Below are 24,464 nucleotides of genomic sequence, written 5' to 3'. Positions count from 1 at the left end.
TCATTGAAGTACACATAAATCAAAGTACATCATTTCATTGTAGAACATACAACTGGCAAAGATTGGATTGCCATAAAAGCATTCAATTTCTCATCTATTCGTTATAAAGGTATATATGCAAGTTTAACAGAGAGTAAGTGTGGTGGTGCAGGTGGCTCCAGCCACTCTGTCTCCTGATGAGAATTCAGACAACCTGCTGTGGGGGTCAGCAACCCAAGTTTAGTAATATCACTGCAGTTACGGTGAGAACCCGTGAGTCCTTTGTTCTGATATTTGCATGTTTCCCCCGATAGGTTAATGCCCCCCCCTCCCGTTTTACGTATGAGTCTATGTATATTCATTGCCCTTGTTTAATATGCATATTTCTAGAAATGTCTTTGTTCCTCGACGCCCCATTGGATCCTTCCCTAAGTCCCTCCTATGTGTTGTTCCCATTGGTTCCCTTACTGTCCACCCCACATACTTGCCCCTATCCCATTGGCTGAGATCCCTTTCCCTGCCTATCTGTACCCACTATAAGATCTCTGGACCCTCCTAGCAATTTGGCTGTTTGTCCCTGTCAGTTCACTGCAATAAACTTCTGCATGGAGCACGTACGGAGAGTTCCCTCTCTTTTACTTCTTCACCTCTGCTGTTGTGTGCGCTCACAGCAGTTCAAGGGGAAGCTCTTTTGGGTGAGGAGCATACCCTGTCTGCCTGCATATATTTGTGAGCGTGTGCCTCCCGTAGTGTGGACAGGTCCGTGGCTAGACCTCCGGGCTCTCTTTTGGACTAGCACGCAGCACACCATTAACAGTTGTGAGCTTATAACAATTTATAATATAAATTACCATTCTTTAAACCTAGCTAAGACAAATCTTAGATCAATATCTTCTATACTTAGCAAATACCTGGGTTATTTGATGGAACTAGTTTGAGTCTTAATTTAAAAAAGAAATCTTTGATTTTTAAATCCTATATAGAATGATACCATTCTTTTATTATGTCCATACTTGATTTTTGAATGAAAGAGCCACTTAAACATTCCTACATGTAACCTTAGGTTGCACGCACGATGAAGTCATCCAGAGAAGATAGTTGACAATTTATTCCTCTCTATGATACTCTTTGTCATTGTGGTTTGGGATTGTTTGTGTTAATCCAAGTATTTAGTTCTCATTTGGCCTACTGCTGCAATTCTATTTAAAAACAGAAATTTAAGCATATGAAACTGGGTATGCAAACCACCAATTGATTGCACATTACGGGTATTACAGAGAAAATCATTCTTATGTTACCAGAAGTATTATCTTTTAAACGTAAGAGCTATTTTCTATGAAAGCACTATAAATCTATCAGCATAACACTTGAAAAGGCAATAAAGTCCTTAAAATCCTGTGTGTTCAAGAAATCATTAGACATGATATATAATCTATGTGTGAGGATACAAATATGCAATCTTTCCAGAAAAAATTAAAATCCTGTAGCTACTGTTACTATGAACTTAAGAAATGCAATAAATTGAGGATAGTCTATCAAGAGGTAAGCAAAAAAAATCAACAACCATTGCAATTCTTTTTGAAAATGTGCATGTGATGTCAAAATTACTGACATAAGGGAGATGCTATATGGACATTATAAGAGGAAAAATATTGAAATGATTTCTTTGAAGGACATTTTTTTGTTTTTAGAGAAACTGCTTCCATTTCCATTATTTTTCCAGGCTTTATTTTGACTCAAATTTATTTTGACTAGATCTGGTAGTTTTAGGATTTAATATACACTTTATCTTCTACTATCATAGTAGCTGTTGTGATGGAAAAGAAACTTGCACAGTAATTAAAAGGTATGCTGTTAAAACAAAGACAGTTTGGAAGTGCACTTTTAATATGCTTTATGTGAGAAGTCTAATTGCCTTATATAATAAAACCCAAGGAAATAACTGTTTATAACAAAATAAAAATAGTCTCTCTGAGGCCTTATTTTTCTTCTGGGAGGTAATATATTTGCATTAGCACAAGTCATGCTTGACAACTGATAGGTTGTATTTTGTTCTGAGGCTTGAATTAGAATAAAAAATTGTTTTGCACTACAGAAATTATGTCAGAGTGGATTACTTGCCTTTGTTACTCCCCTTTTTTATGTTGCACAGCTTTATGTCATGTCATAACATATCACAAGCTGTGGCTGACAAATAGGATAAAATACGATGCCAGCAGAGGAGCCACAGAGCACCTTAAGCCAAGAGTATCAATTACAATGTAAATGTACTGCAATGACAAGCACAATTACAATAAAGACATTTAAGATGCACTAAATACATGATATTATTTCTGTAGCTACTTTGATAATAATAAAGAATTTTGGTAAACATGTATATTATTATACTTTTATATATTTTAATGGTTTTACATTTCCCCTTGAGATCCAAATACTGGCACTGTTACACAGATTAGAGAATTTGGATATAAAATTCTGTAGTGTTCTCTTTATCACTTTCCTTTCATATTGTAAAGCATTTATTTAGTCTGCAGTGTGGATTTTTTTATGGAATCATTGATATCCAAGGCTTACATGTTGAAAAATACTTGAGAAGGTCATCCAGAGCAGCCTCCTGCCCTAAACAGCTCCACTTAGATTAGGTTGCTTACAGCCTTATATTGTTTGGTTTTGAGTATGTACTTGATCGAGATCCAACAGCCTCTGTGGGCAACCTGTGTCAGTGTTGGACCACACTCAGGGTCAATTCCTTTTTCCTTAACATCTAACCAACCCTTACTAACTCCAAGTTGGTTTTGTTGACTCTTGTCCTACTACTGTGCACCTTCTAGAGGAGGTTGATTCTGTTTTTTCTGTATCCTTCCATCACGTATCTCTATACAGAAATTAGCTCTCCTCACTGCCTTCCATGACTATGTCACAGACCATCTTGTAGTGTGGAGCTCAAAAGTAGATGTGGTACTCCAGACACAGTCTTATAAATGCCAGAGGGGAAGAATTACTTCCCTCAGCTCTCTGAATGCTTGCTAATACAGCCCAAGAGAAAGCACAACCAAAGAGGTGCCCTCATCTCTAAATCCTGTTATCTGTTTAGGTGAAAGAGATAATGCTTACAATAGTCTTTAGTTCCTGTGGGAGCACCTTCCTCTCTCAGAGCAACTCATTGTCCTACTAAAAGGAATGTTGGTATGGCTCTTCTATGCTGGTAATACTCTTATTCGATCTCATTTCACACTGTTCGTATAGCAAGGTAACGTCTGCTATAAAAGTGCCAGAATGAGATCAACAATAAATGTTGCACAAGTTTGACAACTACTGTTTACAACAAAACAGCAAAAAGATTTTGTTTCCTTTAAGATTCTGCCTTGTTACTCATTGCTGAAATGCACTTCTCCCAGTACACAGTGTATCCACTTAGTAAAATGGATTGTGCAGAATGGGCACCAGTGACTTACAGCATAGCTTTGGGCCAAAGGTCCATGTAGCAGCATGATAACTGCATAAATAAAGACACTGCTGAGATATCACAATAGCAGTGAGTGACTGAGGGAGCCATGAATAACACGTATGTTCTTGAGCTGGTTTTGTGTCACTAGTTTGTGTTGCTGTGGGAAAGCAGCTGATAAATTATTGATTGTACAATGATGAATATTGACAAAAATAGGAATGAGAAAGTATGACCTATGAGCTTCTCTCAGGGTATCACAAAACAGTCTACAGATAAAGATAGGTAAAGAAAACTTATTGCCTTGAAAAGGAATCAACAAATTCTTAAATTTCCTGCTACACTGAGAGTTGCTAAGGGAAGGACCAAATTGTTGACTATCCCTGTTTGAATATCCAAAGGTTATTGAGGGAAACCATAAGGCATTCAGATGCATATTATAAGATAAAAGCTATGCTGAAGCAGGAAACACATATTATGAAATATAAGAAGGAACTTACTAAAATAAATGGACCCCAATTCTGTGTCTGTTTACAGACTCCCTTCCTGCTGCTGCTTCACTGTCCTATTCTTGTGTCGTGTTCCCTACCTTAATATCTCCATCTTCAAAGTAAAAGTAAATAAATAACACGGTGATAGAATAATTGCAGTATCTGCTGTGATACTGCTATCTCACTTTTCATCTGTCCTACATTTAAATTGCATGGGGTTTTGTTTATTTGCTTGTTTTTCAAGTAACCTTGATCTAGCCAAAGAATAATTACCATCCATTATATACTTTCAAAATTTCTAGTTTAGTTTACTTTGGAAAGAGGACAAGATTATACAAATACTATTAAATTTTTGGGACACTAGCTGGAAGTATTATGTTTCAAATATAATACTTCAGCTATGGGATACACGGTTTATGGAATGAATTTGATTAATTGCTATAGTTTATGTTGTTTTTACTTCAAGCATAAGAAATAAACCCTTTTGTTTCACCAGCGGTTTTTATCTTAGTTATTCTGTAATTTCTAAAGTATGCATTTCTAAAGAAGTATTAAGGACAAACTTGTTGTTATGTTTCTCAGTTTAAAAATAAAACACTATTTTTGTGAATATTTGTGCCTGTAAGTGACAGCACAGCATCCTCTGACCCATGCTCCCTTGCTCTGAAATATGGTTTCTAGTCTGAGGCGACAAGTTCACCAACTGCAAGGATTACAGAACATCTATTTAAGTATTCTCCATTGATTCCTCCCAAAATCATATTCTAGGATTTTTGCAGTGTTCACTTGTCATGTAAGACTCCTGAAAGTCAAGATTCTGAGAATAGCAGTAGTTAGGAATGTTTTTCTATATGCACCTGAATGGTTATTTAGAAATTCTCTTTATAGAAAAAGTTATTTAAAAATAAAATTATGAAGCTTAAATTGAAACAGATATAACATAGGAATACACTACACTGAAACTTCTAAAATGGCAAGAGAAATTTCTAATGGTATCCACAACTATCCGCAGTATATTTGAACAAGCCAATTTAAATTTTAAATAATCAAAAGTGACACTGCAAGTTTCATCTCTATTATGCCTGTCAGATGCTCTTATATGTGATAAAGAGGGCAATTCAAATTTACAGAGGACAGAGTTTCTGGAGAATCTGGTGAAAAGTATCTTATTTGAACTTTCTGACCGTACAAAGGAGAACAATTGTGAATAAAGGGAAGCCTTACTAACTTGGGCATAATCTCACTGCCAGCCATACTAATAATTGCCATACTTAATAGGTTAATTCTGTAAGAGGCTGATTTTTACACAACTCTCACAGAAGGATAATACTGATGTGATCAATAAGGTAGCCATTACTCTAATCAGATAAAGATTTAATGCATTGCTTCTAGGCAATAGAAGTCAATGTAATGTCAGTGCAATTTTGCTTGTTCTAAGAAATATCTTAATTCAATTTCATGCAAAATTGATAGTTGAAAAACAAGGAAATCTCTTGCAGTCACATAGTCAAGGATTATGCTACCCATCTCTCCTTGATACATTTGAAGAGAAAATTCATTGCAAACATTCTACCTAGCTTGTCAGTCTAATTTGGGGAAGAAAAATGTAACATGGTGATTTCAATTGTCATCAAATTATACCAAATTTCAGTAGACAAGTGCTATGACTAATAGATGAAATAAGACAACTCTGCTTGAGGAGGATTGACATTACTCTGTGTGGGAGAAACAAGAAACCAGTGAATACTTTTCTATTGCACATATACATGCGTGTGATGCTGCAGTGCTGGAGAAGAATGTTTTTGAATTTGTGATCACTGACCATATCATGCAAAATTTATGAGATTATTTGTGGCACATATGGACAAGCAATATCAGTTTGTGTAAGCAATATGTGGTCTGTGGGGCAAAGATCATGTATTTTTATCAATTCACAAAAATTCTTACCCATTCAAAGAGTAAGGCTTGTGAAATGATAATTATATTTGAGCACTGATGGGCACAGAATTTCCATACTTTTGTCAATTGCCAAAGTATTAAAAAAGAAATCCAACTAGCCATGCAATGAATGCTAGTAAATAGGATGAACATCTTCATTCAACACAAACTCAGAATTTTTAAGAGAGGCATAATGAAAACCACTGAGAGGTTCTGTGTACTAAGTGGTTTTGCTGGTTGCTGTGTCTACAGTATGCCTACTTTATTTTTTGAACAGTCTTTTCATGCTGTTCCATGCAAGTTTTACATATGTTGACAGTGATGGCCAAAGATGTTCTAATGTAGAGCTATAAATATGCCAGGCTTGATCTTTCTTCAGCTCAAGAGACACCTAGAAGAAGGTAAAATTTCATTTTACAGAAATTCTCTTGACAGTCATAACCTCACACTATGAACAGAACAAAACCTTCAGGTGAAAAATTGACAAACTGCCATGAATGAACCAAACTTCAAGGTTTTAGATTCTTGTCTGTACCTCTCCCTCACTGCTTAGTGTTCAGAAGACAGCATGAGATACTCTATATCAAGGAAGTTTTGTGCTAGTGAAATGAAATAATTGCAGATGTGGGAATACAGTATACACAATTAAAGGTTTCAGTGACATGCTGTGACACTATTAAAAAAAAAAACTTTCAACACTTGAACTATCATAGGACTTCTGAAACAGGTTTATATTGACACAGCTCAGAAGAGAATTCTGTCTATTATTTCCTTAATGCCTTCAAGTCCCTCCAGACTTCCATTAAAAGTAGGTAACAACGAAGCCCTTTGTCCATAATAAACAAGTTTTGCATTAGAAAACAGAAGCTAAGGGAGTTTGAATGTTTCTGATAACTACTAAGTTAGTAATTCAAGATCTCCCAGGAAGAAATTTGTACAAATATCAAGATTAGTCTTTATAACATTTTTTCTGATATATCATGAATATGATTACAACAACCATTCCCAAAACACTTCCAGATGCATATGGAACTGGAGAAGTAGTTCGTACATCATTCCATGCCCCAGAAACAGCAATGGGCTCCCAATGTCACTTAGAATAATATTAGCTCTGGACCTGTTAGAAATCTGTGAAAGGTAAAACTGAACAATGCTGAATTTCTCTGTGTACTTTTTGTAAGGTCTTACGTATTACTGGTTTATTACAAAAGAGTTGTAAGAACTGTGTCACAGACTCACTCCTAAGGTCAAAATAGCGTCATATGCTGTAAGGAGTTAAAGAGCACAGGTGCCTGTCTCAAACACTATTCAGGCCACAGAAGCACTTTGCCATGAAATAAGCACAGAATGGAGTACCAGGATGGCGTGAACTCCAGGCCCAGCAGAGGGGAGATCTGGTTAGCTCATCCTGGTTAACACATCTGGACCAAAATTCCCACTGTGGCAAACTGTATAAAGCAACTGCTTGAACACGTATCACTGGTCAAAGATTACCCCAAGTTATGTCACAGTTGGCATCTGCGACCACCAGTGAACGCCCCCCCAAACATGCCTGCGTGGATACCCAGAATTTGGTGTGTAAGTTAAGCTGCCACAGAGAGAACTTGATGTAAGATAAAGGTGGTACCATTGTCCAGGTGTTATCTGAGACCTAGGGGGAGGTTAACAAAACTGGGGGGAGAAGAACACATCACTGATACTGGACACAAAGAACACAGAATTTATGGACCACAAGGAAAGCCAAAACAACAACTGTGCTGAATCAGCTCTGATTGTGTACAAGGTAATTCTGGCAGGGAATCATAAACCACCAACTCAAGAAACCCACCAAATAAGAAGAGAAGAAAGACTGAGCATGTGGACTAGTTAATACTAGAAAAAAAGGAATAATTTAACCAATAGAATAAGAGCATTAATTCCTTTGTTTGTTAAAATATATAAATGGTGAAAAGTTTTGAACAGCCTCAGGATCCCCACCTCTGAGAAGCCCAGGGTGAAGGGGGACCTTCAAGACACCACTGGATCCACAGGTGGTGACTATCTTCTACTTGATCTCTTTCTCTATTCTGTTTATTATCCTTTCTATCTCTCTACCTCACATTAATTGCTAAAAAAACTCTGTATTACTGAATTTGACATATGGTCTTGCTTGCACCTTAATTTGGGCAGAGGCATCTCTCAATAATTAAATATTAACATATGCTTTGATATAAAATAGATCTTCCTACAAAATGTACAAGTGCATGTAGTGATAGCACAAGGAGCAAACTGAAAGAGAGCAGGTTTAAACTAGATATTAGGAAGAAATTCTTTGCTGTGAGAGTGATGAGACACTCTGGGGCAGGTTGCCCCAAAGAATATCCAGATGCCCCATTCCTGGAAGTGTTCAAAGGGGATTTCAGCAACCTGGTCCACTGGAAGGTGCCTCTGCCCATACCAGGGGGTTTGAAATGTGATTTTTAAAGTCACTTCCAACCCAAAATGTTGTGTTATTCTATGACTATTCTTTCTTTTCTTGAAAAGATATCGATATATCATCCTCTCTAATTTTTAAATTTCAACTTCATCTGCAGAATCTATCATCTATCTATCTATCTATCTATCATCTATCTTTCTCTGGATCATTGCTCAACTTATAAATTTATATTAGCTCATTTATACTTAATCCTGCACATTATTTTCCAATACTTGGGTCCACCTTCAGATTCTTATAATTTTGCTAAACTTCATGCACGAAGGGTGAAACTTTCCATGATAGATATTTACCTCATCATATAATACTTCATTATTTATTTTTAAAATAGCAACAAAAAGAAACCATTGTCATAGTTATAATAAAGAAATGCTGTTTGCACTTTTTATTGTTGTTTTGCTTGCTCACAGTTGCTTTGCTGCTGCTGTACTTGTTTGAATTTTAACACACAGTTGTCAGTCTGTCAGGGACATACCCTTTCTCATTCCTCTGGAGAATAGTACCTGCCTGCTTGCTGGTGCAGCTGAGGCTGCCAGAGGACCACACGGTTCCACCCTCCCAGGCTCTCTGTGCACTCCTGCCTTCCTGCAAAAATGAATGTAAGAGGTGGTGGAAACAGACTACATTTAATAGTACTCCTAAACACAAAAAGATCTGACTCCAAACTAAAAATTGTGATTTGTGAGCATCAGTATTGCCCACCAGTCAGGTCAGTCGCTGTCAATGTCACGAATATTTCACAGTTTTTACAGTGGTCTATGTTTTGAAGTGCATAATTTTCCTGACTCTTTTTAGAAAATATATGAAAAGGGTCACAAAACCAAAGATCTCAAAATTTTAGAAGACTGAAATTAAAATTGTCTGTCCAATCCTAATGGGCATGTTTCTTAGAATTCAGTAGTCAATTCTCTGCAGATTTTTCTTGTTCTGTACTTAGAACCAGGCACCTTCAAGGAACAAAACAATGACTGCACACCGAGGTATTTGTTTACAGTGGGGAAGATCCAGGAAAAAAACCTCTTGCAAAACAGAGAAAATGCATTACTCTGATGAGCAGCTGCACTTCTCCCCATAGATGTAGGTGCTGTTTTCTCTTTCAAAATTTCTCTGCAATGGTTAACAACCTTTTCTCCCAGTACTGCCTTTCATAAATGACCATCATTTTGATGTTGCATCTCTTTAAATAACCAAAATACAGAATTTATTGATAGAACTTAGTGAGCGCTCATGAATATCACAAGAGTGGCTCAAAATTACTAATATTATTCAAATGGTAAATTACTTGAAAAAAATTAAGCTTTTGTCATTTTAGATTAAGATTCAAAATCACTGTATGTTTTGAACAATTTTTAACTTGTCTTGTGCCATTTCTCTACCTATCAAATGGAGATAATTTTTCATCTCTCTCCTGGAAAGGAATTTTCAAAATGAATAAAGGCTTGCCAAAAAAGTCTGCCTGTTATTTCATAGGCAGTTCAATACAGAGATGATATGAAGTAAAATATGACATGGCAATAGAGAATGAATGATGGCATAAAATTAAATTCAGCTTCAAATATCTCTTAGAATATTGTTCTTTCCACAGAGTCACAATTCCTGTACAAAAAATGGTACTATAGATACCCTGCACATGTGCTCCTGTGATAAAAGGTAGATTACATGAAACAATTTCTCATCTGCTAAAACATCTGAATATTTGAATTATATGCTAATTATATTATTATATCATTAATCAGATAATTAATAGATGTATGAGCTTGTTAAAATTAAGTCAAATCCTCCTCCATGTTGTATGTTTCTTGTTTTTCTTCTTCCAGATATTTTTCTCTCTTCTTCACAATAACTTTCATTGCTCTTTTCTGAACTGGAATCTTGTGAATAGCATTCTGGTAAGATACTGTAAAAAAATTATGGCAACAGAAGTTCTGAGGCTTGAAAAAAATTTATTGCTTCTCCAATTCATAGCATTGGTGAGAGCAGCTAAAAATCACAATTGCCTCTTTCTGATACAGGTGATGTTAAAATCCCTTGTCAACACACTATCTAATTTCAACTTCACACCTTCCAGTATTATTGCTTTCTGTATTTTTTTTCCCAATCTTTGGATTTATGATTTTTTAAACCAGCTGTACAATATTTCCACATGTCAAATCAATGCCTATACTTGTAACTCCTAACCTTATTTCCATGTTTATAATCCGAAATAGAACTGGCTTGTGATTTTACTGGTGAGATATATTATCAACTATACATTCTGAAATGTTCCAAAACCACAGTAGCTAATCAATAGTTTAAAATTCTGATTGTATTTTCAACAGGATTAATGAGTTTTAAAAAAAGATAGTGTCTGTCCCATCTGCTTGAAAACAAACATTGTTGTGAGAACTGAAAAAGCAGCAGAAATTCAGTATCTCTGCTGTTTCAAAAATACCTGGTATTTGATAGGCTCTTATCTACTTGGAGCGAGAAAAAGGGGCAGATATTTTAATTCCTTTTATATTCTATTTTTGTTTCTGCAAGAAGGAAAAGTCAGAGCAATGAAAAGGATGTTAGCTTATTGTCTCAAAACCAGCAGTCACTGAACATCACTAATTCTATGTTCTGTGTGTGCACACCCACACACAAACACACACACACACACACACACACATATATGGGTCATAGAAAACAAATGAACATCAATTTTTGGCTCTTATCTGGAGAAGATGTAACACATTCATAATTTTTGCAATGTGCATACTGTAACTGCATTCAATCTGAGAGCTCAACACATCTCCAAAAGCATCTGCAGGAACAGATGCCTACATAATTTTATAGAATTCCTGCATGCAAAACACTACATAAATCGTGTGAATCTCTTCACAAAATCTGCTGAGAACATTAAGCTAGGTAATATAGCTATAGGATTTGAGAATATAAAAAAACCCCTTAGAAATGGACTTTACTTTGCATTTTCTGCTTTTGTATAGATTACATACATTTATGGTGGGTCTGTGTTTATATATACACAGACACATGCTTACAAAGAAAAGAAAAACATCAGAATTACCTTATATCCATATATTGGTTATATATAGTTCTGTCAGACAAGGGTAGGCAGGAAATACTTCGTTTAGAAAGCACAGTGATATCAGTAAGGGTTACCATTTTCACTGATATCAGATAAAAAGAAATTTTCTGCTTTGTGGTGGGCTTCAGGAGAAGAAAACGATAAATATGCATGTGTAAGCAAAACAGTTCATGCTACCAGCAAATGCAGCAGAGCTTCAAAAGGGTTTCATTTTTAAGTTCCTTCTTTTGATCTACTTTTATTTTCCCCAAATATTCACTTTTGCAGTAAAAGACGGCATAGGTCATTTCTGAAAAAACATTTTAAAGTTTAGAGCCAAATACTTTAATAAGGTCATCCATTTCCCTTACCTATGAAAGAGTTCTAAACATCCTCTTTCCTGGAACACTGATAATGTTCAAAAACTACTTATTTTAAACTTCAAATGTAGTAAGCATATTGCTCCTGCTATAATATTGCAGCATTGAGTTGTCTAATAAAGTGGCAGAATAAGCAAGCCACATACAGTGACTGACCTGCTAATCCCATGAAAATGAAAGAACCTCTGAAGGCAAAATATAACAAAGTCTAATTTCTTCTCTCACTTCAACTGGATTAGAAGAAAATCAGGCTGAAAGAACTACATCGAACTTGCAGAATTAGAGCTTTATTTACCCCTTGCTTTGTGGAATCATGTGCGTCTGTCCTGAAAAACTTAAAATGTCGCGGTGTCAGAGCAGTGGCCTGTAAGACTGGTTCAGGTGTAAATAATAGCTCAGAACACAAGAAGGCAGTGAGTCTATTCTAAGACAGAGGATAATTGGGAAATTATTAATTTTCATTAGTGATTTCCAGCTGTTGCACACCTTCCACTGCCTTGCAAAAGCCTGGCTGAGAGTTTTCCCAAGGAGCTCCCCTTGTTGGCACAAGGTGGCCAGCTTGGAGCTGTGGCCACGCACCACAGCACAGGCACCACTCCCCCAGTCACAGAGGGGCTCGCAGCAGAATGCATGCCCAGGAGCAATCCTGCCTGCTCAGCATCCCTTGGGGCCAAATGGGAGAAAACCAAAAACTTCCCCTAGAAAACCAAAAAAATATGTCTGTGGAAAAAGTTTTCACCTCTGGAAAACATATCTAAACAAAGTTTAAATAAAGACAGAGCAAGGCTTTTGAGGGAATAATGTCATTGGACTGAGTGGCTGACTGACTGCCAGCTTCATGAATCTAAAACTTTAAAAATTCTCTGTTTTCTGACTAGGATTTGTTCAATCTTTAAACCAAGTGCACCTGTTTACTTAAAATCAACAACTAAAATTTTAACACAAAAGATGCGGATTTTGAGGAACTTGAAGGGAGAAAGGACACTTAAAATAAAAAGTGAATTGGAAGGTTAAGAGGTCAATAAAATTTACTGAAGATTTGAAACTAAAATTCAAGCCATAGGAAAAACTGAGGCTGGATGAGGAAAGGACATGCTTGCCTGAAAAACTAAATAAAATCACAGTTATCACAAAAAATCTATTTAAATTTAAAATTCTTTTCTCATAATTTAGCTGAATTTAATGGACTGTAAAAAATTTATCTTCATCTCTGATATTGATCACGTGTATATGAAAATGCTAACCATCTCTTCTGAGGAAGATGAAATGCCTGAGTTTTGAGAGAACAGTAAACGCCATCTAAGTAGTAGAAAGCAATCTTTTGTTGGCTAATTCACATAAAAAGACAGCTGGGATTAAGGAGTTAGGCTAAGCACTATTGTGATGGCCTCTGATAATGATGTCGTGTGAATCTTTGCTGACTTGTTTTTATTTATTTAAACTTTTCTTATTTCCTGTATCTTCAGCCCGTGTATTGACTGACACTTCCAACGAGTTTTTGTGAGTTTCTGAGCTTAACCAAATGAACCTGCTCTAGCAGGTGCTGAGGGTTGCAAGGCTGTGCTCCTCTGGTGTGCAGTAATCACACCAGTGTTCCATGACATGTAGATGAATCCTCATCCTGGTGCAGCAGCACATTTCCTTAGAAGAATACAAAACACTACACTCATCACTTCATACACAAGATTATGAGAAATTTTGTGAGAAAAGTGCACTTTTATTTTTTTCTATTAACGTTTTAAAATATATTCTGTCATTTCAGGGCAGATCACCAGGCACAGAGACTGCTTTGTCAGTCTCCTAGTTTGTGCTACAGCTAGTGTGGGAGCTGGAAGTGGATCCCATCTGTGAGATGAAAGGAGGGATTCAGACAGTTCTATTTTCTATTTTGCTATTTTAAAAAGAGCACAAATATTAAAAGGCTGGTGATGGCAACCTCTTTACTTATAGATTAACTCTAAGAAAGTGAGCTTGTGCTCTGTAGCAAGAAAAAGGCGCCTTTAGGGATACATCCACATGTGTGCACTTTATATTTCCTAAATTATAACCGTCATGTTAGGTGCAGACTACTTCCCTGTCCCACCAGAGGGTATTGTCTCCTGGATCAGCAGCTTCTGAACAACAGAAAGATGTCTGTAGGAGACGATCCAGATGGTTTCACTACTAACACACAGTGAGTGATGGGGCATCACATATTTATAATTTGCTTCTTCTATAGGCCTGAGGGTACCACTTCCTGCAGGTTATACCCACTTTACAACAGCTTGTCTACCATCATCCTGAAAAGTTAGGTTCCTCAGCTTGAAAGAGTGGGAATATCTCTCACATCAGGAACAATTAATGATTAATGATTAATGAAAGTGGCTAAGGCAGAGGTCTCAGCAGAAGGAACAGAGAACTGTGCTATGTTGTCACAACTACCACAATTGGTAACAAATTACTGGTGATACTCAGGGCTGAGCTCAATTTTAATGCATGATGTGTGCACAAACTAGAGAAGTGTATATGTTACACACGCTAATAAAGTTGATGGGAGAATACACACAGAAGTGTCTGAAACATATTTGTCATCCACAGTTGTCCCACTAGTGGTATTCAGCACTGATTCAGACAGTCTGCTTTAGAAACAGCAAGCTCTTGATGTCAGATCTGGGGGGCCAATTGGCCAGGGAGACATAAAGCTTTCATTAGACAGGATCACCACAGCAACGTCTCATTGCCTTTTATAAGTTTTGAAAAAGAGAAAGTCTTTCCAAAGAGAGTTTTGAGAAGGAAACCATGTCATTTGACTGTCAGAGCTAGTAAACAAGAAGCATCTTCCTTTGGCACATACAACTAGTTTAATACTTCAAGTTGTATGTCCAAAATGAGATTCTATTACAAAAGAGTCCTCTTGCACTTTAAGACTATTTTCATTTCATATCCTTTTGTCTGTTTTGGGCATCTATGGGAGGCTTTACCTGCTGTACCCTACTATTGTCAATGCAAAAGACTGTGTTTTTCCCTTTGTTAAAGAATGGAAATATCGTGCTTATAATCTAAGCAGCTTTGATAGAGCTGCCATCTGAGTTGGCCTCTAGCTCACCAAGTCTGTTTTTGTTCGGTACAGCACTCACCCTGGGCAGAAGTTGACAAATGGCCCATTAGTACTGATCATCACAGATCTAGTGGTGCAAGAACCATGCTTCCGACCTTATGAAAATAGTCAAGTTAAAGATACCTATCCCAAGAACACCAGGGACACAATGTGCATCAAGTCAATAACCTCATGCATTAGAGATCACCAAATTTTTCACCTGTATATGCAATTGGTTTTTTTTTCTAATTGGAAACAAGGCATGTAAGGAGCTTCAGATAAAAAAATAATAGGAAAAATTCAACCATGATACAAAATGATACCTCTATAGAAATAGTTGATCATTAAATAGAAAACTATACAAAAGTGGATATAGAATGCCAAATTACATAAACCAACATGTCATCATTGGTATATCAACAAACATCACTAACTATATCTTTAATGAGAGCTTTAAATATTTTCTATCAAAAGAATATGATATACATTTTATCCATGCAGTCGTGTGCCAATACACTACAGTTTCCTGAGTTATGACAAGTCACTTGTCTCTCCATGGGGTAAAAAAAGTAAAATGAAAATACTCAGATGAATTTGAAAAAGAAAACATTCCCGTTCTGAAGATGGAAGCCTGTTTAGTCCTAAAAATGGTTCTTCATAATTTTTCAGTACTGAACAGCAAGAAGGAAAACCTCTAAGAGTGATCTTCCACGAAGCACCCAAACCCAATCACAAGTTGCTTCTTGGGAAGATTCATGTGAGTATAATACCCCATCAGGCCTTGGTCACCCTGGCCACAGAGCCTCTCTTGAGTAACCACTACATACACAGGTGTACCTGTAGAAATCCAATGCCTGAGAATGCAGTTTCACAGCAAAGGTAAACCAAACACACAGGTGAAACAGTGGTGGTGCTGCAGTGGGCACCCAGAGCACATCCCATATAGTAAATATGTAGATGCACTATTCAGGTAATAAAATAAAACACTGCTCACTCGGTCCCTCTTGTGAGGTCTGGAGAGATTTCATCATATACCTGTTTTCACTGAAAAGTGTATCCATTTACAGATAAATCCTTTAAATATGACACAGAGTCTATAGAAAAAGCTGTGCTTTGTGCAGTTCCCTTGAATTTTCCCCCTAGAGAACGAAGTGCATACACTCTTAAAAAGTGTACACTGAAATATTTCAAGACTTTTTTTTTCTTTTTAATTTTAATTAGTTTTTTTCTTAATTTTTTTTTAAATTAATAGCTTGCTCTCTCTTGTGTTTTGAAGGTTCAACATTAGAGACTCATGGGTGTTTTCCAAAAGGACTATCCAGTTGCAAAATGGCTTCTACCTCCCACTCTTATCAATGTGACTGTGACTTCTGACAGTGTAAGATGCTTGAATATCTCCTAGCTTTTATTCCTCAGGGGGAATAACAAGAGACAGGATTTTTTTGGAAGGTGACAGTTTGTTTCAGTGCCATCGAGAGCAATGAGATGCAACTTCAGAAGGAAACTTGCACAGTTCTTGGAACAGAAAGTTCATGTAAGTCCTCTAAAGATAGATAAATTAAGCTGCAAATATCTAGAAGCCCAATACGACTGTATAAGCAAAAGTATTTTTCAGTAATTCTCCACTGCACTCCACTTGACTGAGCACTTTCTTTTTTCCACTCAGGTAGTCTAAGACTTAGGAACGCTGCCAAGTATGCATACATATAACTTGTGCATGTGACAATGTATATATGGAAAGAAATAAGGTTTGGCTGCTTCACTCACACATTATATCATTTTGTCACCTGGTTCATGGAAAGGTTTGAACACCTTCAAGTTCCAGAACAATTATTTCATTTGCCTATCTCCTTCACATATCCAGGACAGCACTGAGTATCTCCTGGCACACCAGTGCATATCTAAAGCCATTAAAGACCTTTAGCTCTTCTCAGTCCTTGGGAGGGTGACTTCAAAATGTGTTTTCTTCTTTATTTCCCAAGACTGCTGTCAGAGTGTTAAATAAGAACAGATAAGCTAGAAGAAAATGATAGATATAGCAATGTATATGTTAACAATATTGAAAAGGAATACACAGTATCTTTGTGAGAGATATTGTGGTTGTGGAAGAAAAATGAGGGACTGACAGTAAAGAGGTAGAGAGATATTTGAGAATGTACTTCAGCTACTTTAATGCTGTTTTGGTAAAATAGAATAGCTGTGAATGCAGTTTCGCTGATGACTATAATCTACTCAACCTGCACTGTTTGGTGTTATAAAACAGAACACTGTTGATGTTAGATCTGCCATAAGGTTGAAAAACAAGTTAATAATTTAGAATTAGGCTTTAGTGACTTAGGTTTCTGCTGCCTTCAAATAAGCTGCAGTGTGACTCAGTAAGTCTTGTGGTTTGAGGACAGAATGCCAGGAATTGATGAACACTTAAGCACCAATTAAACTCAGGTATTTCTATTAGCAAGTTAGTTTTGTCCATAATATACTCACTTTTATTTTACAGGCACCTCCGTAGATACTCTTCTAGGCAGAGGCCTAAAATTATCTCAGAATGCTTTTCTCAAGAATGGCACAATTCATTTCGGGGGAAAAAAAAAAAAAGATCTGTATTCCAACAGCATCTAAAAGTTCCCACCGAGATTAGAGTAATAGGCAAGGTAAGCATTGTGCAACTGTAAAACAAAAGGCAACCAGTAGAATATATATATTTTTTTTAAAAATTTAAACAAACAAGAAAAACTGAAGAAATTATAAACCCATTATTCAAAGAAAAGTTTACCTAGATTACACAGTAGTTTGTGACATTAGGGAACAAAGGTGTGGAACAGAAATCAAAATCTTCTAATTCCCAGTGTACGTCATTACTGAAAACCGAAGGCTGCTCCCTTTCAAAACCTGAGAAATTATTACCCAAGTCTTTAGTGTATAAATTAAATTAATTAATTAATTAATTAACAGCCTACTTCCATAATGATCAGCTTTCATTAATTTTGACTTGTAAATATAATGACATGAAATGCATAGCATTGGAGGAAAATACGTAGAAACAAATATATTACCAATTGTTTATTCCAAGATGGTCTTGGAATCAAAATAGCTGTTTTGATTAACTATGAAATTATTTGACTGTCATTTTCATACATGTTTATAGTCACAGAAACGGAGATATATTTATCCATCTATGTATCCACATAGATATGTGGTTATCCTTTTCTACGAAAAGGTCTTAGAAGAAAAAAAAGTACATTTCTTGAAACAATTTTTGGGTTTTTTCACTCAGTGATGGATACCCTCCAGTAGCTGCTCTTTCAGTAACTCTGTGATTGTTTGCTTTATCACACACTCACTTCCACAGCCAATAAATATTCAGTTATCTTTTTCTTAAGAAAACAAACACGACTAATGCTGCCCATTTTTGTCTGCATATGTTAAGAGCTTAATTCAGCCTTGGTTTTCCTTTTATTGGGAAGAAAATATATCAAAAACTTTTACAGAGGACTCTAAATAGTTTTCAATGCTTTGTTATTTGATTTAATTCAAAAGGATGATACTGACAGTTGGCATGTCAGACATTTTGACAACTCCTGCTGCAAAGGGGTTTTCCTTTAACATCAATGTCTGTAAGTCAGCTTGAATTTATTTCGTTGTGGGGTGGGCATACCTAATGGTCTTTATGATTGTTTCGTATGGGATTTTTACAGAATTACTGTGTGACCTTTATATTTAATTTAAAGTGCTATAATAAAACACAAAATGACGTGAAAGGTAACTAAAATTTTCCTCATTGATATAAAACCAACAAAATTTTCATTTTCTGATGGAAGAAAACAAATCAATGGAAGATTAAAACTTCAAATGGAGGTGTTGCACACAGCTGCAACCCAAAATGCTTGTTGATGTATGGACTTCACTTGCTCCCTTCCTTTGGTTGTGAAAAGATCTGCTGGTTGTGTGGGAGGTTTGGTCACAAAACCATGCAGAGAAAGGCTAAAAGCATTGAACATCCATAGAGGGACTTATTAACTAGTACAGTACAGAAAGTGGTGTAACTTCTAAGAAAAACAGTGCATTATTGGGAAATGCAGGGCTACACAAGAGATTTCTAAAATTCCTATGTCTGCCAACAATTAATATTTATTTTACTGTTACAATAACTATAAGCTCTATTACTGGAAAATAGTCCGTTTAAGCACTCTTCAGACTGGCACTAGAGAAATGGTATTTTGTTGGACAAGTTTTCCATTTTGATAACTTAGAAAATAATATCTTCACAATAAAATTTCCTCAACCTATGAATTACTGTCTGCTTATTATTCTGTTTGCCAGGATTTGAAAAGTTCTTTGCCTATGTTCCCTCTTCTCATGCTCTATTAAACCACTGTGATAATCCCATCCGTTTTAGCTGCTTAAAGATTCTTAACCATGGGATTTTCTGATCACCTCTGTTACAAAGAATTTCATTCTCTGGATGAAAAATTCTCCTTTGCATGATTATTGCACATTTCGCATCAATTTAGGACAAGACACTCCTATTTTTCCATGCTGATTGTGTGTGGATGCAAATTTAATTTCGGGGGGAAAGAGGGCATACAGTACTTAAAAAACAATATATTGGTTTACTGATTGGTTTCCTACTCATGTAGGAAAATGGTGTATGAGACATTCTTGATCTTGTCTTATGGAAAAAAAAATGTTAGTTGTGCTAATGTACCATCCCAGCTACCTACAGCTCTTGATGGAATACCTCATACCATTTCCTTTACAATTTAATTGCCATAACTAATGGTGGTGACTCCATCAGTTTCATAGCTCCTCAGCTGCTGCATTTCTCCTGCCCACTACTCCAGTGGAACTGCCTATGAGAGATGAAGAAGACATCTCAGTATCTGGAAGACATCTCAGTAATTAGGAGTGTTTCGCCTTCTTCTTCCCTTTTGCACCTTTACAGCTCCTTTTTGTGGCTCTCAATTCACTGCAGTAGGATGTTATCCACTTCCTGTATCTGGATTTCATCCCACAGTTTCTTGGAGATGATGATTTGGACACAGGATGTTTTTCATTCTCCTTCATAGATTCTTGGTATAATTTAGGACTAACACTTGAAGTTGGATGGGTACTTAGTTTTCATCCAGTATTTTTACTTTGTTTCAAGATGATTGGCTGTTATGCTCAAGTAGAGACAGAATAGGAAAATTGCAAGGCATTCTCCATGATTCTTGAGTTCTGCAGAAAGTCTGTATTAGCTCCACCACTTATGTTTTTACTTTCCCCATCATGTTAGGTCAAATTAATTGTTTTCCTACCTGGTCCAAAAGCAAATGGAGTGAAAATTGGCTTTCTACCTGCTTCCTAATTATTATGAAACATCTAGGTTCAGGAGAGTATTAAAAAAAATACTAATAAGGTCCTGCATGGTTTCTCATCACAGATACCAGCGCTTTTCATAAGTATACAAATCTATCATACTGAGCCATTAAATTCCTAACTCTGGCTTTTGAATGTCAATCTGGAGATGGAAAGTTTTTGCCTTAATGACCTAAATAGTAACTTCTCTTAATAGTTTTTATATGTGTATAAATAGATCAATGAATATCAAGGATAATTGGAGATAAGTTAATGCAAATCATGTAATTACTGACATGTAGTTTGACTGCATGAAACTCAGCCTCAATTAATGTGAAGCATTTCTGAATTTTAGTAGAATCAGTAAGTTTACTCAACAGCATGAACAGACTTCTTAAATTGTAGAATAGGAAATATGTCCTTCCACTGAATCAAGAGAGAGGACTCAGGAAATGCAAGCTATATTTCCACTCTAGTATGGTAGACTCTACTACTGTTATGGATAAGTTGGCTTTCGTAGGGGGCTGTTCAAGGGTTAATAATATAATAATAATAGTATTAATAATAATAGTAATAATAATATTACATTGATATAATCAGTGTAATAATAAAGAGTTATGAGTTATTAAGTTAAATGCGCTGATGTACAGGTGTAATACTGGAATGTAACCACTGGACGGGGGTATAACAAGGACCCAATGGATTTAATAGAAGGAACCTTTCAACACATTACCTCATAAGGTACTGGAGAGGATGATGGCACCCTAGACCATGATTGGAAAACGAGCTAACCAATAAAATGGACTTACTCAAAAATGATTGGTCAGGAATACACAGAGGTATAGACCAACCAGTGAACAGGAAAGGACCAGTCAGTGCGAGGATTAAGAAACGCACCACTCCAGTGGTACCAAAGACTTTAGAACCCACCAGGTCCTCCTCAAAGTCCAAGGGAGCACCCAGTGTGTCACGCTGTTTATTTTCACTCTGGCTTGTCGCGCAGGCCCTGGGCTTATCCTGGGGGCCTCGTTTCCAATACTCCACTGTTCACAATAAACAGGCTTACCTTTTAAAGGTTGCTGGCCTCATTTTTAACACCATGGCATGGCAAGTACCCAGAATATCCAATTTTTCCATGTGTTGTAATGGAATACAGATCAGTTAAACGGAGTAATTTTCTATTTGTGTTCAATAAGCTATTCCTAGTTTTCACAGTATCAAAAGTATATCCAGAAATGCTCATAAATTTTCTCAGCAGAACGCAATAATTTCATATCATTTACTGATAACTTACTCACTTACAGAACTTTTAGCTACCAAGTTTTTCACATCCATCTAATTTGAGAAAAAGAGATCTACTCTTACACATACTGGGAATTACCACATTTTTGGCAGTGAAGCTTTAGAAAGGAAATATTCTCATTTTCAGAGGTTATGTTTGAGAAGAGTTTGAAAGCCATTATTAGGCAAGGATAGGTAGGAGAAGAGTTGTTCCTCAGAATCCAAGAAGGAGAAAATACCTATGGTTACCATCTGTAACAGAAGTCACATACTTAGGATTTCATTTGAAATAGAGTCCTTGAACAAGACAGATGTTAATCTAAACAGAGTGAAGTGCCTTTAAAAACACTTTGGGTCAACTGCCTTAATTACTGAAGTTAGTGGCTTATGTAGCAAATCAAGAAATAAATGGTTTATGTGTCCATTTTTACCTTTTATGAAAATTAGAAACAACAAATACATCACTAAACTCAAAATTATCATCTTAGAAAACAGATGAGAATAAAATAAAACTATGATGAAAGGTCACCATTACACTTAGATTAGTATTTCAGAGAACTGAGTCATTTTGTCTCTAAAGATGAAGGATTTTTTCTGTGTTACTATATTCTTTCTTACATCTCACGGATAGCTAACATCTTTTGGTTTTCTCCACCTTCTCATACACAGTAGCTCACAAAGTAGCTTACAAAGGTTTAACAGCCAAACATGTGGCTGTTTAGAAATTAGAATCTAAGATGATAATAAATAATTTCTTAATGCTTCCATTCCTTACCTACAGTATTCACCTTCCATGTTGGAACTCATTTCCCTTGAGGAAAGTAAGTGTTAGGATAAATTGAAAAAGAATCATTGCTGCCTCTAAGTTCACTTGCTGTTTGAACAAGTTCCCAAAAGAAGAAGATTGAAAATTCCCAATATTTTCTCTTTTGGGGAGGATGCTTTGGGATTCATTATATACCAGTGAGATACAGAACATCCTAGGCAAAGTGAGAAGAGAATAGGACAATAGCAGCTGCCTTTTCTCAGAAAATTGGTCTGGTTGATACAAAAAAATGGTGAATCAGCCCTGAGGAGGTACAGTCTGTGCAGAAAAAGATATGATTCAAATCAGATTAGATTTCTGCTCTTTACAGTTTCAGAGTGTTTCTCACTCTGATTTAGAATATACAGACACTGACTAAAGAAAACTTGAATAGTGTATGTGTTTCAGATAGGATTTTTGTGTCCCAGTCGCCTTTGTAAATCATCTAGAAACCTCTGAATCTCATAAGCCATTGTCATAGTTTAAGCCCAGCAGGCATCTAAGCCCCACATGGCCTTTCACTCATTCTTCCTTTGTGGAATGGGGGAGGAAATAGGAAAAGTCTCGTGGGTTGAGATAAAGACAGGTTAATAGGCAAAGTAAAACCTTCACGCACAAGCAAAGCAAAACAAGGAAATCATTCACCACTTCCCATGATGTTCAGCAGGCAGGTGTTCAGCCATCTTCAGGAGAGCAGGGCTTCCTCCCATGTTATGAGGACTTGGGAAGACAAACATCATCACTCCAAATGTGTCCCCTCCCTTCCTTCTTCCCCTGATACGTATGCTAAGCATGACACCATATGGTATGGAATATGCCTTTGGTCAGTTGGATCAGCTATCCCAGCCTTCTCCTGTCCCCTGTTCGTGTGCACTCCCAGCCTCCTTGCTGGTGGGGGGTGGGGTGAGGGGCAGAAAAGCCCTTGGCTCTGGGCAAACCCTGCTCAGCTATGGTGGAAGCATCCCAGTGTTATCAACCCTGTTTTCAACACAAATCCAAGATACAGCCCCATACCAGCTACTGTGAAGAAATTGAATTCTACCCTAGACAAAACCAGCACACCCATGTACAACAAGCAGTGAAAAATATGAAACAGATTTCTAAAAGTGATGGGCTTTTCTGTGAAGGACGTAAGACTTAAATCAGGTATTCAAAGCTCAAAACCTCAGATAACACAGTTAGACAAAACAGTTACATAGGACTTCTTAAGACTAATTGTACTAAATACTGGAGCAGTGGCATGAAACTGGTCTTTTTTTTTTTAGGATCACTATCAGCATGACATGAATGCTCAATTTCACTATATTCATTTGAAAACTCAACAGCTGTTCAGTTTTTGTCTCTATGAAAGCAGTATTAGTGCAGCATAAAGGTATCAAGACAGACATCTGTTCAACTGCACATATATCTATCTTGAAGGTTTGTTAATTTCTGCGTTTCTTAATAAATCTTCATTTAAGGATGCCAAACAACTTCAAAAATGCAAATTGCACATAATAAAAATCTTTAAGGTATAAAAGTACTACATGTATTTCACAAGAGAAAAACAGATGCAAGAATAATTGGTTTGCCCAGTCTCAAATCATATATTTAAAGAAATTTTACCAACTTCTTTGGCCTCCTGGACAAAGTCTCAGACAGGCTACCCTTAATCCAATGAAAGCATGGTTGTCTTCCATGCCTAATAATTTGAATATAAATGTATATAGAGATTTCAAAATTGGACAGTGCTATTATAGCTTAGATTATTTAAATTGTTTAGAAAAGTGCTGTAGTTTTCCCATTTCATAACCAGTGAAACTTAATGTTTATCCTTGAGCTCCTATCAACCAGGTATAATTGTGATTTATTAGTTTACCATAAATATTTAGCTATGCTACTAATTCAAGATTCATTTAATACTTGGGAGAAATACGCACAAGTTTATTCTACTCCTTCACTGATCATAAAGTTGTACTTACACCATGAAGAGCAGACAGGAAATATTCTGTGCTATATAGACATTTTACATCTTTTATTTATCATGGCTAATACTACTGTGGAAACCTTGAGGAGCAGTATCAGCCAATCAAACTAAAGCAGAAAGGCTTTGGAAGGGAACAGCTACGAGTGAGGAAATCAGCTGAATTCAGACCCAAGATCTGGTTATCTCAAGTAGCTTCTTCTGCCATTTTCTGCCTCTCAGTATCAAGGGGCAACAGTACAACTGT

This window comes from Corvus kubaryi, unplaced genomic scaffold, assembly GCF_017639235.1.
Source record: "Corvus kubaryi isolate FWS band 111438036 unplaced genomic scaffold, C.kubaryi_AGA036_p1.0 68, whole genome shotgun sequence".
Taxonomy (NCBI): domain Eukaryota; kingdom Metazoa; phylum Chordata; class Aves; order Passeriformes; family Corvidae; genus Corvus; species Corvus kubaryi.
This window is presented reverse-complemented; position numbering follows the sequence as displayed.